The 10,333-nt window shown below is 32.9% G+C and overlaps 1 protein-coding gene across 1 annotated transcript in view; it reads left to right on the top strand.

The window, feature by feature from the left end:
- Nucleotides 1-3,720: 3,720 nt before the first annotated feature.
- The window catches only part of LOC111697516 (uncharacterized), a 19,374-nt gene continuing 12,761 nt past the window's right edge, over nucleotides 3,721-10,333 (top strand). The window contains exon 1 of the mRNA XM_023467545.1: nucleotides 3,721-3,799. The gene's annotated coding sequence lies outside the window, so the exon portion shown is untranslated. The remainder of the gene's footprint in view (nucleotides 3,800-10,333) is intronic.

Here is a 10,333-nt window from a genome sequence, read left to right as displayed (position 1 = left end):
AACTAAAAAAACTTTTGGTTGGAACTTTTGTGCCAAGTATCTTGAATGTTTGATCTTTATATCTCATGTGGTCGCTTTAAAATTTGTGGATAAATGATAGATCTCAGCATTAAAGCTAATCCCGCAGGGTATGACCACCATGGAATATCGAAGAGGAATAGAATTAATCCGTAGATGTGCATGATGTGGATATAATATTTCATTCCAAGATTCAGAACTGAAAACTTTAGAATGTGATGTCCTTAATCCCGATCTGTTAATTAATCTGGAGATTGAATTCATGTGGAGAACAAGCAATATTTAATCTGTAGATTAAGAAAAAGAGTGGATTAAGTATTAATCCCGATATCCACCATTCAAAAGTTCCCAGCTCAGAACACAAAAGTTCTCACTTCTGAAATGTTTGATTTGATCCAAATTACCAAGCATGGTTAGGCGGGTCCAGACTATGAAGTAAAATGTGATACTTTATTTGCTTTATCTCATGCTTTTTATAGTTTAATAAAGATATCTATATAATAAAACAAGACATTCATAAATATACTGCGCATAGCCGGCAAAACGGCTGGACTGATTGGGCTGAAATTTTTCGTGGACACCAATGGGTAGCCTGGGATGGGAGTGTTATAGACTAAAAAAAATCTAAATTATTTTTTTCAAATTTTTAACATTTTAAAAAAAATTATAAAATAAAATATAAAATATAAAATGTGAAACATATATAACACAATAGGACAAGAAAGAAAGGAATGTTTATTTCATTTATACAATTATTAAAAATTAAATATTAAGAATTTTGTGCAAGGAGATACAGGCAAACAGCCCTTTTTGTACACGTTAACTCTTGCTCGTTCTACTATACCAGGCTTTTAGGGCTCTTCGATGCTCCATTCCTTTCAACAATTTTAACTTTTAACGGTTGCTCTGATAGTGGCCATAATTATTCATTGTCAATATTTTGCGGATTTTTCTATTTAGATTGGCGCTTTTTTAAAAATTATAAATGTCGAAATTTTTCCGAGCAGGTTTGGCTCGATCGGTTCAGCAGTTTATTGGATACAAACAGATACATAAACAAGCAAAGTATTGACTAAATAATGTCAAATAGAATATAAAAATTTCAAGATCTCATTACACATGTAATAATGAAAGGGGGTATAGAATGAAACCTGAGAATCTCAGGCGTTGAACGATACATATAAGACATTTATCTTATGTTCCTGTCTCGAGAAATTTATATAAAACTTTGTCAAATTTATACGAAAATTCATATATATGCAATTTTGTATCATGTTTAACAAATACGTACGCAACCAATCTGATAACGACGATATCCCACAGAAGCTTGAGAATCTCAGGTTTGCTCCTGTTATAATTTTTTAATTTTTATTTACATTTTTAATAGATATAATTAATAATATTAATGGCATATAGTCCATATAGTTCGTAATACGTCACCAGGACTTCAGCCAATTGCAGTGAAGTATACTGGTCACGTGATTTCCGTCTGTATTACGTGACGTAGACGTATATAAATCTTCATTGAAAACGTTATTATCCAACAGGAACCTATGTTCTACGCGTTATAGGATATATTCTACGCGGTTAAGACATTTTTAAGACAGGGTTACTGAGCTAATGCCCTATATATCTTTCAGCTTCACGCTAATTTCCAAAATGAAAGTTTATGAATTCTATTCTATAAACTCTTGAGAAAATATTAATGTTTCCGTATATTCGTAATTTTCTACTAAAACTACAAATATCTGAAAGCAAAATATTGTATCCAACACAATTTTTTCCTCTCACCCTGTTTCTTTAGATTTCTCCAGTCTTTCCCCCAGGGCTCGACCTTCAAATCCAGCCTGTATTTTCACCTTCCTTCGACTCATACAATACATCCGCATATTCATTCTTATCTTCATTAATACTAAGTGTGTACTAAGCCTTTACTCACACAAAATTGGCGGATTTTTAAAGTTTAGCGAATTCGCATAGGATTATCTATAGCAGATAAACAACTATATGGCACATGTTATTTTAAAAATAAAAATAATTTTATATATCCAGATGTAGGAACTTTTGTGTCGAGTTTCGTTAATTTTAAACACTTGATCTCAATATCTAATATGGACACTTTTAAATTGTTTAATCCTTTAATGAAAATTATCACTGTAGGTTATGAAAATCATGGGATATCGAATATGAGTTAAATTAATCCGTATATCTGAATAAGATTGAGATTAATACTTGATCCTGTGATTCAGCACACAAAAGTTCCTAATTCAGATCTAAATATATATATTGGGCAATCTGGATTAGGAGACATAATCACTATTCAGGGCCAATGGATTAAACTTGTTTTTCGTATTGTTTTGGATTAAACAAACCTTAGCCATTTTCTTGCTCCAACTTACTAGATAAATCCGTAATCCAGTCTTAAGATGTAGCGGAAATATTTGATGGGATATATTAATGAAGCTTATACAGAACATAGAGATAGTTGGAATCTTTTCCTAATCTAAAAATAAGTATTGAAAGTAGTGGATTATATATGATAAAGTAAATCATTATTTTGTATGCTTATAAAAAACGATGTCACCTGCAGGGGGGGGGGGGGTGCTATTTCGAAACTTAATATGTTTAAAAATAAGTTTCTTTTCACACAAAATGATATTCTTACGGAATAGACAAAGTTTACAATATATTCAGAAATCAAATAATAAGTCCTTGTATTAAATCCTTGTACATAAAAGATACATGATCACATAACTCTCTCTCTCAAAACAGGGATTCCCCTTTTATCTGAGAAGACTGATGAAAGTATCAGAGAAAAGTATGAAGCTTAGATTCTCAAATGGTAACCTAATTTATTAGAAATTGTTTTTGAAATTACATTTTTTACCAAGTTTATTTTAGGTGTAATATGTCAACATTGTAAAAATGTATATGTTATATTTTGCAAACAATTCAACTCATGAAACAATTAGTGCGTGAAACGTAAATTTTTTTGTGCGCGAAAAATGATATGAATTAAGATGTATGTTTTTCATAAATTGATATATAGCTATAATACCTAAATATCCGTAATGGAAGTTTAAAAGAAATCAGGTTTAAAGAAATTAGTTAAACAAAAATCCGCCAGTAAGAAATTACTCAGAACAAAATCAGCTAATAGGAAATCAGCCAGATATATAAGACGGAAGGAAATCGGCCGGAAAAAAATCTGGCAAACTGATTTCCATTTAGATAGTGGAAATCAACATACACATACATAACAAATCATTTTGCAAAAATCCGCAAGTTTGATAAAATCTTGCAAAATGAGAAGAATCAGCTGGTATTGAATCAGCTGGTGATGTGGGGAAGAGATGGGGCCCTATATATTTATCGGTCACATTTTCTCTGGAAAGTGAAATGTTGTATTTCAACTTGTTTCACTGTAAAATTCGACCTGTGGGTTGTGTGTGCGCGGAGCTAGGTCGAAAACCCTCCCTGCGCGCTTTTACTGCCCAGGACATTCTTTTACGCGCTTATGTATCCTTAAACTTTTTACCAACGCGTTTATCATAAAAATATATAAAAACAAAAATAAATATTTTAAAAAAATAAACAGTTTTTACAAAACAAGAATGTGAATATCTGTCCTGAATATTTGGGATTTGTCTAAAAGATAGTTTAGTCTAAAGCTAGGTCGATATAAAAGGTAGGTGAGTCGGCCCGATCCACCAGTGTCTCAAGGAAACCCAGACCTTCAACTGTGATTTTTTTCTGTAAAAAAAACCTAAAGAGAAAAAAGGTAAGGAAGCATCATATTTTTTTGTTATAGTTTCATTTGTAATCTACTATTGAACTGTGATTTTTAATTATAAGTCTGTAATCATGTGTACAAAAAAAAACAGAAAAACGTTTTAACAGATATTTTAAGATGTCCTGTTAATAACACCTCTAGGTTTTTTTCATGATTTACATGAAAAACTATCTACCCCATTAATTTAACCCACATTTTTTTTGAAAATCCAAAAATGACAATTTCTCGAAATTAAAACCAAACAAAAAATCAAAGAAAGTTTTTATGTTCGTGGAAAGTTTATACAAGAACCTGTCGAAGTAGCTTAAATTGATCAATTTTATAGTGACATGCATAATTCACAACGGTACCCTTTTAACCTTTGTCTGATCTAGGATCAATGAAAAATCCTTAATTTTCTTTCTGAAAATTGAGAATTTTCAGTTGTGGTTTCCCTTCAAATGTGGCAGAATCATTTTCATCAGAAAAATAAATAAAAGAAGTTAACAGAATTCAACACGTTTAATATGATATATTTCTCATTGTTACTCAGATAGAAGCTTAAAGGGTACCAGTGTAGATCTTTAGATGAGATTTACTTAAATTAAGCCCAGATCTGAGCTAAACTTGATCTGAGCTAAACTTGATATGCCAATAAACTTTCCATTATTTCGCAATTTTCCTTAAACTTATAGTTTACTATCTAATCTCTGATCTTTTAAACATCGAACTTGAATCAAATCTGTTGAAACATTATTAGTGGGTGATTTGAATGAATTTGGTTCAAGGTTAAAAGCGCGATGGGGAAATTAAGTCTGGGAGTGGGAGGGGGGGTATTTTATGAAAATTCATATGTGTGGGGGGGGGGGGTTGCAACCAATAGTTTAAACGCCTCTCGATAAATCATTTGTTCAGTTTAATCTCAGTAATACATCTTTGGTTTAAAATACAGGTTGAAAGAAAGTAGAAACTAGGTCAAAGATCGTAACTTTACTTTTACAGCTGTAGGGGTTTAAACCGGTTACAAAACCGGCGCACCACATCACCAGCCCCAAACATTAGTTAGTCACCCTGTCAAAAAAGGTCATGGGAAACCATGAGAGAATATTCGGGCGTGAAAGTATCGCCATTCAACAACTTTCGTTTTTTATGTTTTTAACTTTCATTTTTTCTCTAATGTTTACACTCTGCGACTTTTATTGTCAAAAGAGTATTTATATTTAAGGTTTTAATAATATTCGAATTATTGTGTTGTATCTTCTGCTAAACACTGTACCTTGCATACAAGGAAAAACACAATTTATGGCTTGTCAATTATTTGCCCAAGGATTCTTGACCTGATCTCGGTTGGCCTTTCGGTCCAACACACTGCATAACTCGGGCTTCATCTAAACAGTCATTTAAAAGAATTCTGTCAAGGTTATCATTGTCGCATCAGGCATTTAGTACCGAACTCATGTGTCCCAGAAAAGAAAACGTGCTGTACACATTGTACAACCAGAAATTGCGGATTTTCGATAGTTCAGAAGAGACCTTAACGCGTCATAAACCATTATCGTAAACGTTAAAAAAAATGCGCCAAGTGAAAAGAAGAATCATGATGAGCAGCAATCAGCTGAAAAGGTGAAACAAGGCATGATATTGCTTTACTTTCCGCTTTAGCTTTTGGGCTAAAAAAGGCCTGACACGATTTGCTACACCAATAAATTCATTTATGGATTTCATTCAGGCCGCTTAACACATGCTTCCAAGTGTAATGATTTGATTTTTACATGATCACTAAAGTGCTTATTTATTGCTTGTGTACTGCATCACGTGACTCCGTATATTTAGTATGCTTATGCTTAGATCTTACCGAGATATGTTCGCCTTGGCTTAACATATTTTTGCTTGCACTTCTATATGTTCTTCATTGCAACATGAAGAAATGCCAGTTTTACTTTGTCTGCGTGTATAATTGCTTATTATCAGACTGTATTTAGTTGCTCTATTCTGTTATCTAGCTTTTGTAATTTGCTCAACAAATTTCGCCATTTTCAGGACATATGCATTGTCTCTGTGGTGGAAATAAAAAATATCAAATTTAGGTACTCAGCTGATCCGAGTAGAGAAATGTATTTATTTAGTTTAAGCATGAACCAGCTTTGTCTATGTTTTTAGAATTAGAACAACATGTGATCCATAGATTAATAAAAATACAGATAGAACACTGATGTCGTCTTTTCAGGATTCAAGGTTTTTTTATTTACAATAACCCTGAGACAGAAGCCCAAAGGAGTTCAACGCATGCTCTCTCTCTGTCTTGTAATTCAACGCGTAACTCCTTTGGGCTTCTGCGTCAGGGTTATTGTGAACAAATAACCCCTAAATCTGGAAAAGACGAAATCTAGTTTTATAATCTATGATGTCATCTCAAAGTTTTTCTAAATCTTGCGTTGTCTTGCTTTTGTAGATTTTAAACAATCTTTAAACCCTTTCTTTTTAACGTTATTTTTGTTTAATATTTTTTCTTAAAAACACAAAATCTAGTCAATCGCTGCGTTTTTAAAGAAAGGGTGAATTTAGATTTATTAAATTTTTTACAAATTTTGTTTTTTAGATGAAAGTTTTCGGTCTATCCCTCCTCATAGCAGGGTCATTGGCAGCCCCAGAACGAGATGCCAAATGTAAGTATAACATTTTTAATTTTGTTAGTCAAATGTAATTTTCTCTTTAAAAATACAGAAATTTGTGTTTGTAGAATTTTTTTTTATGTATCTTTAAACCCCTTTTATCCTTGTATTCTTGTATCTTTGTATCCTTGTATCCTTGTATCCTCATATCCTTGTGTCCTTGTATCCTATTGTATCCTTGTATCCTTGTATCCTTGTATCCTTGTATCCTTGTATTCTTGTCTCTTTTTTCCTTGTATCCTTGTATCCTTTATCCTTTTGTGATCCTGCATTATTTTATCCTTGTATCCTTGTATCCTTGTATTCTTGAGGGAACTTTATTTTTAGCTATAAAAATGATGATATCTTCGTCAGCATTATTCAGAAAGATGATTAAAGAGTATTATTGTGAATTGTAAATTACGTGTACAGTCCCTTTAGCTCAAAACGTTACTTTCAATCTAGCACAGCATTGTCTGCCCACAATTTAATAAATAATAAATTATATTCTTTTTCAGTCCTAAGCATATTCAACATTGTGAAATTTAACAACGATGCCTGTACTGCTGCAAGTGGTGGAAGTGTACTGGGTACATGCTATACAGCAGGAGAATGTACTGCACTGGGAGGAACAGCTGACGGCGCATGCGCCTCATCCTTTGGAGTCTGTTGTACAGGTATTCAAATGCATATACTAATTGTACAATGTACATGGTGTCCTGCAATAAACCTTGGAATTAAATTAGTTGAAATATCCGCGACCAAAAATCAAAGCATGAAAATAACAAAGTCAATATATTTTACTTTAGATTGTTTTTAAACAAATCCCAACCCTGCTCTCTATCATTAGAATCAGATCATTTTAAAAACAATTTTATTAAAGGGACAAATTGAGATAGTATTGTGTTGAAAAAAAAAATTCTAATAATAATTTATTTAGCTGTTGTTGACACTTGTACTTCAAGTGCTGGAAATAATGTGAGATTAAACAACACCTATATCAGTAAGTAAACTTTTGAATAGAAGTTAGTAGAAGGCTATTTTTTATTTCTTTTGTGCCTTTTTTATTCTATATCAATGATATTTCTAGATACATAACTATTAGACAACTTTGATTTTTAAAGTTTGATTTTTGTTTAGGCAGTCCTAGATATCCATTGACCTTGAATAATGGTACCTTAAACTGCACCACAGCCAGGTAATTAATAATGTCATTCTTGAAATATTAATGCTCAGATTTATATAATTTCATGTGAACTCATTGTATCATTGATTTATTGTATTATGTCATTGTATCCTTGTATCCTTGTATTCTTGTATCTTTGTATCCTTGTATCCTTGTATCCTCATATCCTTGTGTCCTTGTATCCTATTTTATCCTTGTATCCTTGTATCCTCGTATCCTTGTGTTCTTGTATCCTATTGTATCCTTGTATCCTTGTATCTCTGTAATTCTGTATCCTTGTATCCGTGTATCCTTGCATCTTGTTATCCTGGTATCATTTTATCCTTTTATCTTTGTAAGCCTGTATCCTTATATCCTTGTATCCTTGCATCTTTTAATCCTTGTATCCTTGAATCTTTGTATCCTTGTATCCTTTATCCTTGTATCTTTGTAATCTTGTATCCTTGTATCCTTGTATTCTTGTCTCTTTTTTCCTTGTATCCTTGTATCCTTTATCCTTTTTTGATCCTGCATTATTTTATCCTTGTATCCTTGTATCTTTGTATCCTTGTAACCTTGCATCTTTTTATCATGTTATCCTTGTATCTTTTTATCCTTGTATCCTTATATCCGTGTATCTTTGTAATCATGTATCCAAGTATCCTTGTATAATTGCATCTTTTAATCCTTGTATCCTTGTATCTTTGTATCCTTGTATCCTTTATCATTTGTATCGTTTTAATCCTGTATCCTTGTATCCTTGTATTCTTGCATCTTTTTATCCTTGTATCCTTGTATCTTAGAATCCTTGTATCCTAGCATCTTTTTATCCTTGTATCCTTGTATCTTTGTAATCCTGTATCCTAGTGTCCTTCTATCCTTGTATCTTTTAATCCTTGTATCCTTGTATCCTTTTTCCTTGTATCTTTGTAATCCTGAATTCTTTTTTTCTTGTTTCCTTTATCCTTGTATCTTTGTATCTTGATCCTGTATCCTTGTATCTTGATCCTGAATCCTTGTATCTTGATCCTGTATACTTGTATCTTGATCCTGTATCCTTGTATCTTGATCCTGTATCCTTGTATCTTGATCCTGTATCCTTGTATCTTGATCCTGTATCCTTGTATCTTGTATCTTGATCCTGTATCCTTGTATCTTGATCCTGTATCCTTGTATCTTGATCCTGTATCCTTGTATCTTGATCCTGTATCCTTGTATTTTGACCCTGTATCCTTGTATCTTGATCCTGTATCCTTGTATTTTGACCCTGTATCCTGTCATTTAAATGAGATGTAAAAAATGTTAAAATCAATCCAAATCTATCTCCTATGTTTCTGGAGAAAGTGGGCAATGAATCTTCCTAAACTAGTCTAAAATAGACCAACAATCTAACAGGAGAAAGTTTTAAATTCCTCAACTTGTGACATTTTTCAGACAAGCTACCACCAATACCTACGCATACACCATCATTAAACCAACAAATGTAAGTAAAGCATGTACTTTTATATAGTGTTTCTATTTTGTGTCAGTATGTTAAGTATTTCGTCCTATTTTAAATAAAGAAGGTTTTAAGTCCAAATTGCTTTCATATTATATTTTAAAGATTTGAATATATTAAATGTTCCGTTTTTAGATTCAATCCCGGAAAACTGAACTGGATTATAGTTCTCAAGCTTTAGTTTTTACTCCTCATGTTTCAAATACTCACCTCGGACCTTTAACCAGTTTTATCTTATAAAACAACAAATGTACACAGCGTTCCACGTGGTACAGTCTTACAGATAGAAATGATTGCATCCTAATAACATCTTGATCTTTTAAAAAAGCTGCCTCCTATAAGGAGCATTTGCATATTAAATATGGCTCCCTCTTATAAGGAGCAATTGAATATTAAATATGACTGCCTCCTATCAGGAGCCATTATATTAAAGATGGTTGCCTCCAATAAGGAGCAAGTATATTAAAGATGATTGCCCACTATCAGGAGTAAATATATCAAAGATGACTCCTATCAGGAGCAAGTATTTTAGAGAGGGCTCTCTCCTATCAGGAGCAAGTTTATCAAATGTAGTTTCCACCCATAAGAAGCAAGTATATTAAAGATGGCTGCCTCCTATCAGGAGCAATTATATTAAAGATAGCTGCCTCCTATCAGGAGCAAGTATTTTAAAGATGGCTGCCTCCTATCAGGAGCAAGTATATTAAAGATGGCTGCCTCCTATCAGGAGCAAGTATATTAAAGATGGCTACCTCATATCAGGAGCAAGAATATTAAAGATGACTGCCTCCTATAAAGAGCAAGTATATTAAAGATGGCTGCCTCCTATCAGGAGCAAGTATTTTAAATATGGCTGCCTCCTATCAGGAGCAAGTATATTAAAGATGGCTACCTCATATCAGGAGCAAAAATATTAAAGATGACTGCCTCCCATAAAGATTAAGTATATTAAAGACGGCTGCCTTCTATCAGGAGCAAGTATTTTAAAGATGGCTGCTTCCTATGAAGCAAGTATTTTAAAGATGGCTGTCTCCTATAAGGATCATGTATTTTAAAGATGGCTGCCTCCAAGAGGAAAGGGAAAGTTGAGGTTTGTGAATGACCTGAAATGGCCTTGTAATATCTGGTGTGCGTGTGTTTATCTGCCGCAAGCACTACGGCTCATAGAATGATATACAATATACATTCATAGGTTCTTTTTACGCAGAAGGGGTTTCATTCAGGCCGCT

This window comes from Eurytemora carolleeae, unplaced genomic scaffold (genome assembly GCF_000591075.1).
Source record: "Eurytemora carolleeae unplaced genomic scaffold, Eaff_2.0 scaffold104, whole genome shotgun sequence".
In the NCBI taxonomy this organism is placed as follows: domain Eukaryota; kingdom Metazoa; phylum Arthropoda; class Copepoda; order Calanoida; family Temoridae; genus Eurytemora; species Eurytemora carolleeae.
The sequence above is the reverse complement of the archived record's forward strand: the minus strand, read 5'-3'. Positions and strand labels throughout refer to the sequence as shown.